Raw genomic sequence first — 7,117 nt, forward strand, 5'->3', positions numbered from 1 at the left:
CGGGATCACGAATCCCCTCGCCCCCTCCTCCAAGAACTCCTCCCCTATAAATACCCCTCTTCCTCGACCCATTCCCCTCCTTTCCCCTCACCGAAACCCCTTGCCTCGCCCGTAATCTCTCACCGGAGCCGAGCACCGCCGCCGCACCATTGATGCCCTAGAGCCCGCCTCCGACCTCCCCGAGACCCGCCGCCACGACCATCGTGATCCCCTCCCTCGACTACACCTTCCCAACAACTCGCCTGAGCCGCAAAACCACCGGATTGCCATCGTCGTTGATCACCGACGCCATCCGCCGCCTCGAGCTCGCCGTCAACCACCTCCGACCATCTCCTCCGACTCCACGACCACCGTTGGACTCGTCGTCGCCCGCTACATCGCTCCGACCCCTCCATCTTCATCGCGGACGACCGGAGCGCCACCGCCACCGACGCCCGAGTCGCCACCGCCGACGACGACCTCGCCGGAGACGCCACCACCGCTGTAAGCAACCTCCACCGTCCGATCTGTTATTGACGGCATAGATTAGATCTAACGAACGGTTACGTTTTTTTTAATTAAATCGGTTTAGCTCTGGTTTGTTACGGTTTTTATTCGGTTTAGATCGGTTCAAGTCTAGTCGGTTTAGCCGACCGGTCTTTCTGTTTTAGCCCGTACACGTTTGTGTTATTTTACGACCGAGCGCTAGATAGTTCAGATCGCCCACCTCCCTGGCCCGATAGTAGTAGGCCACGTAGCTAGTGCCCGATTTTTTTTTTGATTTTCGTTTCTGTTTTAAAAACAGAATAGTTCTGATTCTATATTGCTTATAACTTTTATGTTTCAGATCCAAATTTAGTGTTTCTTTTTGCATTAGTTTTATAATTTCTTGAAGTTTCTGCCAGTGCAATTGGATTTCATATTTGAGTTGTTTAAAATTGAATTTGATGAAATTTGTTCAAATCACCAATTTGGTCGTATCTTGAGTTTTATAAAATATTTTTGATTGATTCTTTTTGCTACTGTTTTGTTATAGTTTTGTCTATCCAGTAGCATATAGTGATTTATTTTTAGTTTATTTTAAATTATTTTTTAGCAAAACAGTACTGTTTTAGTTATAGTTTTGTTTTAGTCTTTTCTTTATTGTTTTATTAGTTTTAAATTATTTCTTTTTGTCACTCTTGAAAAATTAGTTTAGTTTCTGTTAGTCAACAAGAGAAAATTTTGTTTTTGTTTTAAAAATTTATTTTACTTAGTTTTGTAGGAAACTTGTTTAGGTCATAGTTAGTGTTTCATAAAAACTTTTTATTTGTTTCTTTTTGCTATTAAAAGTTTATGAAAAATACTTTCTGTTAAAATTAGTTGTTTTATATTTTATTTTCTGTTTATTTATTATGTTAGTATTTTCTTTGTTGTTAAATTTTACTTAGGACAAAGCTATTTTGGTTATGTCTTAGAATTTTCTTGTGTAGTTTTTATTGGTTTTTTTTATTTGTGTTCTTTGTGATTTGCATTTTATTTGTTGGTTTTTTTGTGAGTGTTAGAAATTGCTTGCTAGTATGTTTGCTTATGTGAATACTATGTTTTACTATATAGATTTTCAACGGAATGACGAATAGTTCTACCAAGTCATTATTCTGAGAGCGTTATTATCTTCATCAAATATTACCAGGCAAGTTCACTTTGACCATGTTTTTCATACCTATGTTTTTATTGCATTTAGTGTCATCTTTGCAACAGTCCCTCCAGTAGTGATATTGAATTCTTGTAGTTGAGTAGTATGCATGAGGTAGGAACCCATCACCCTGTTACCAAGCCCGGGACGTTATTTATTTTAATGCTACGCTATAGTAGACGGGGTTTGGTATGAGTGCACGAGAGTGGTGTGAAGAAGGAGGACTCTACGTCAATGACGACAACTCCATGATGGCATATGCGAGGACTGCATCTTCAAGGCCTCAAGACTTCAAGACTCGAGACAAGAATTCAATACACACTACTGGGTGAAGGACGGTTGACGGGCACCCTGGAGAAACCAGTGGATGGCCGGGATGCATGGAGAAGCGCCATGACATCTTGCGGAAAGTTTCACCCAGACTCAAAGAGACGGAAGAATACTTCATGCCCGGAAGCTTACCTGTGCAACCGCAAGTCACTATGGGCTCTGGCTTGGTTGACCTTAGTTGTGACTCTGGCTGGGACGGTGCTAGCAGATGTAGAACTACGGTAGGATTGGATGAGCACCGGACAGTGGTCAGAGGAACTCTTTGGAAGACCATGTTTCGGTCATCTTGTTCTCAAACACCCTGAAGTGCGAGAACGTAAAAAGAGGGATCGAATCTTGCGGGTAAAGTGTACAAACCTCTGCAGGGGGTTAAAACCTAATCGATTAGCCGTGTCCCCGGTTACGGACAAATTGAGCCTCTGGACTTGGATCTCTCTCGGAACTCTCAACACTGGACTGATAACTTAATTGTGGGCAACTTACGATGATTTGGGCTATGAGACATCGGTTGGCGGAACCATGTCATGATAGGAAACTCCGTAGTATAGACTCCTGATATTTCTTTGGTGTAGGAAAATAAAACCAGCTTTTATGCAAAATAAAACTCAGACACAGAGCCACAAAGCCATATTGCATATAGTATAGTTTTATCATCTGTTTTCTCATGTTGTGATCTTGCCGGTACATTCAATGTACTGACCTACACGGCTGCAACGTATCATGTTGCAGGATTTTCTTCGACGAGTAAGAGTTACGATACAGGGTTACGGTCTACACTCAACTTGCCGATGGCGTTGATGGGACTCCACCCCGTTTAATTGTTTCCGCTGAGTATTATGAGGTATATATCAGTTTTACGTTATTTATACATGTGATTGCACTTTGATATATACATTGGTGTACTGTGTGTGCCAGCATACTGATCCAGGGATGGCACAGATACACAAATACTTGACCGTCTGAGGTCGGGTCGCTACAGAGATGGTATCAGAGCACATGTTGACTGTAGGACGTGACCCTAGAAATCGGAAAGACCTAGGACAGGAAATCTCTAAGACTTTATTTTTAAAAGGACCCATTTCTTCTCATCTTTTCTAATTTTTATCAAATAACACCTCTTACCTCAAATAGTTAGAATATACCCCTTTCCCTTTTGACCACCCGGAGGATCAACTGAAGCCGCTTCAAGAAGGATAAGAACACCGGACAAATGATGACCAATTCAGAGTAAAAGAGGATTACACTATATATTTTGGAGGAAAGAAGCTACATCAGATGAAGACTCTAAAGTCTTGAAGAATTCAGAGACTCTGAAGATTGATTTGACCTTTAGAAGACCAAACCCATTTTATATATACTTATGTTAGATACGACGATTTGTGAGCTGTCATTTGTATGATGTTTTTCCGACAGCTGCAAATAAAACCTATTTTCAAAACTATTTTTTTGTATCATGTGTATCTCCCTCCATTCTTCTCTCGTATCTCATCCCAAAACCTTTGGACACATAGATGATGGATTATGTTGGACTGGTATTCTCTGGACCGATGACTCGGTTGGAGGTAGAGCGATGGATTCAAAACATGGAGAGTCACTTCGGGGAAAATTTGATTGCAAGGAAGTATGAGGTTCAATATGCTCTTCAGTATTTTACCGAGAGTGCTGCAACCTGGTGGAAAATGCATCAAGCCATACAAGGATGCAACGGAGCAAAAACTTAGGAATTCAAGAAGACTCTGTTGAGATCTCGTCTTATTCGGAAGAACTATGATAACCCGAAGAAGAAACCTTGTGCTTGCAAGATTTGCGGAGAAATAGGACACACCCAGGAGGAAGACAAGGATGGATGCCCTCATTGTGAGGAGAATGACCCAGCCGAAGAGTGCCTGACTAGGCAAGTTACTTGTTTCCTGTGTGAAGGAACTACACACTACCCGACTCAGTGTCACATTTACCCCACGGTGCAACAAACTATTCAGGAGCAGGAAGAAGGAATGGAAGAAGCCCTCTGAGTAGTTATGAAATAATCTGTGATGAAGGAATGTGTTGAAGACCCTGATGGAGAAGGCCTCAACAGATTTTACTCCAATGCCTGCTATTCATGTGGAGAAGAAGGACATTTTTCACAGTATTGCACCAAGGAAAGAAAAGAGTATCTGGGATACTTCCCGACGGAAGCAATAGAGTTTGATACATAGGGAATAGAAGGTTTGATTGGAATGAAGAAACCCAGGAAGAGAAAATAAAGACACCCTCAGAACAACCCAATTTCTGCAAAGAGGGACAAGAGTCATATTACCTGTTTTGAATGTAAGGACGTCGGGCATTATGCCAATCATTGCCTCGAAAGGAAGCAAGGAACTCAAGGAGCAGGCACCATCACCAAGAAGCCCCGAGACATGTCGGAAGTCATTTGTTTTCGCTGCAAGGAAGCAGGACATTTTGCTAGGGAATGTTCAAATCAGAAGAAAGCTGGAGCTGAGTAGTTGAGATTTTGATATGGATAATAAGAGTGGTAGAAAGCAATCCTATTTTCATAAGTTCGATGAGTTGAGTTATGTAATGGGTGCTCAGAGATTGTAATGAATTCATGAAATCAATAAAGTTAATGTGTTATGATTTCATATGTTGTATTATATGAGTTTTTACTCTATGAACAAAGATTTTTGGACCAGTTTCGAGGATATGAGAAATATGGTCTATGGATGGATTTGTGAATTTCATTTAAGGGTGGTAGTACCCTGTGAAGAACACTTGACCCATGGAAAGGATAATGATATTTCAGGGAGTGAAGTTTGGACAAAATAGGTATGAGTTTTGTTTCGATATGTTGGCTACCCCAAGAATATGAAGGAATGAAGCAATATTGGAATTTAAGGAGGTGTAATGTTGGAATATGGAACCATATAACCCAATAGGATGAGTTAAAGCTATGCAAGTATTGAAGTGGGCCCACAACCCACAGGCCCAGGAATTAATAAAGATTCAAGTACTCCCTGCAAGAAGAAATGTTGGAAGAAGATGTGATTTGATGAGCAGATGTTCCTTAGGAGGCTACGAAACCCCGAGAGTTGTGAAGTAACGATAGATGTTTCATTCAGCTTGCAGAATCACTGGAATTATCCGAACTAAGTTCATCGACAAGAGAAATTCTGCAACGCTTGTGAGAATGCCCGAGTGTTAGAAATGCGAGATTCGCTAAACCTTATACAGAGTAATGATTTGGGTGCGGAATGGATTGATCACCATACCGACTTACTCGTATCATTCGCTCTTGCTATTTGGAATGGTAAATCTGAGTGACTTACCCATAGTAGAGAGACGACGATACCACAACCTTGTTTAAACCTTAGAATAGTAGGACGATTGATCCCTATAACAGGCAACCGTTGCCAATCGTAGGTTATACGGTGAGATTCAACCCAAACCCATTTTCCTACAGGAGAAACCTGTAATGGTTGACCACCATGTGATCTCGATAGTTGTTTAGTAATGGCGACAGACCTGCCAGTGAAGAAGACCCAGTCTCGGAAGAACCTCACCAGGATGAAAGTACACGTGTTTGAGGAAAAGGTTTTGACCCTACCGAAAGAGCCCCAGCGTAGGAGTTACTCCGAGGATGTGAGAAGACCGATAGTGTTCACACTAAGGATGGAGTACATAAGATCTGTTGGAACCATAGCCCAGTTTTTAAGTGTGGTAGCACACTAGACCATTCTGATTGATGGATTTGCTAGAAGACCCCCAAACCCTAACCTTTCTTGCTAGCCTCTTCGAATCTCGAGGACGAGATACATTTTAAGTGTGGTAGGTTTGTAACATCCCAAAATTCTAAATTTTGGAATGTTATATTAAATAAATTATTATGATTGTTTGTTTGATTGATTGACTGAAAGTGAGTGAAATTTGAAACTTTTGAAGTTGGATGAGAGGGAACGAAATGACTTTCCCAAACTTTCATCCTTGCATTTTATCTCAATGAATTCAAATTCATTTCAACACAAAACCCCAGAGTGAAGATGACATGACTTCTTCCATTTGAAATCCAAAGGGTTTTTGAAACGATTTGAATTCCATTTGGAAATATTTCAAATTCTAAAAAACTTTATGCAACTCAATAATTTTCATGAGAGAAGATAAAATGACTTCTTCAATTATATGAAATATGAGTTGGAAGTCAAAAAGAATCAAATTGAAAGTCATTTGAAAGTATTTTGAAACTCCCTTTCAAATTTGGAATTATTTGGATTTTATTCAAATTATTTTTCTCCTAAAGATAAATAAATGGAAATAAGGGTAAAATGATTCCCTTCAATGGAAAATTAGGAGAAAATAAATTTGAAATCATTTTGGTATTTTAAAAATGATTTTTGTTGGGTTTTAATGCAATAGTAGCACTATTTGCTTTATTTGAATTTTTGTAGATTTTATTTGCCTCTGAAAATGTGTTCATGTTTTAGAAATTATTTTTCTGAAACATTTGATATATTATATTCCTATATAATATTTTTATTTATTTATTTGTGTTTGTTTTATTTTCTGTGTTTTGTTAAAAAGAAAAAAAAAAGCAAACGGCCAAAGCCACCGAGGCCCATCTCTTTGTCTCTCCCCTAGCTACCGAATGGGCCAGCCCAACTCCCCAGCACCTGGCCCCACTTGCGAAAACCCTTCGCGCAGGTCGCCCGCTCCCTCTCGCTCTTGCCCGCAGCCACTGACGCGTGGGGCCCGCCGTCTTCTTCCTCCCCACGCCAAGTCGCGCCGCCGCCGTCGGAATCCCGATCTTCTCGGGATCACGAATCCCCTCGCCCCCTCCTCCAAGAACTCCTCCCCTATAAATACCCCTCTTCCTCGACCCATTCCCCTCCTTTCCCCTCACCGAAACCCCTTGCCTCGCCCGTAATCTCTCACCGGAGCCGAGCACCGCCGCCGCACCATTGATGCCCTAGAGCCCGCCTCCGACCTCCCCGAGACCCGCCGCCACGACCATCGTGATCCCCTCCCTCGACTACACCTTCCCAACAACTCGCCTGAGCCGCAAAACCACCGGATTGCCATCGTCGTTGATCACCGACGCCATCCGCCGCCTCGAGCTCGCCGTCAACCACCTCCGACCATCTCCTCCGACTCCACGAC

The sequence above is a fragment of the Triticum aestivum genome, chromosome 5D (assembly GCF_018294505.1).
Source record: "Triticum aestivum cultivar Chinese Spring chromosome 5D, IWGSC CS RefSeq v2.1, whole genome shotgun sequence".
Classification (NCBI taxonomy): Eukaryota; Viridiplantae; Streptophyta; class Magnoliopsida; order Poales; family Poaceae; genus Triticum; species Triticum aestivum.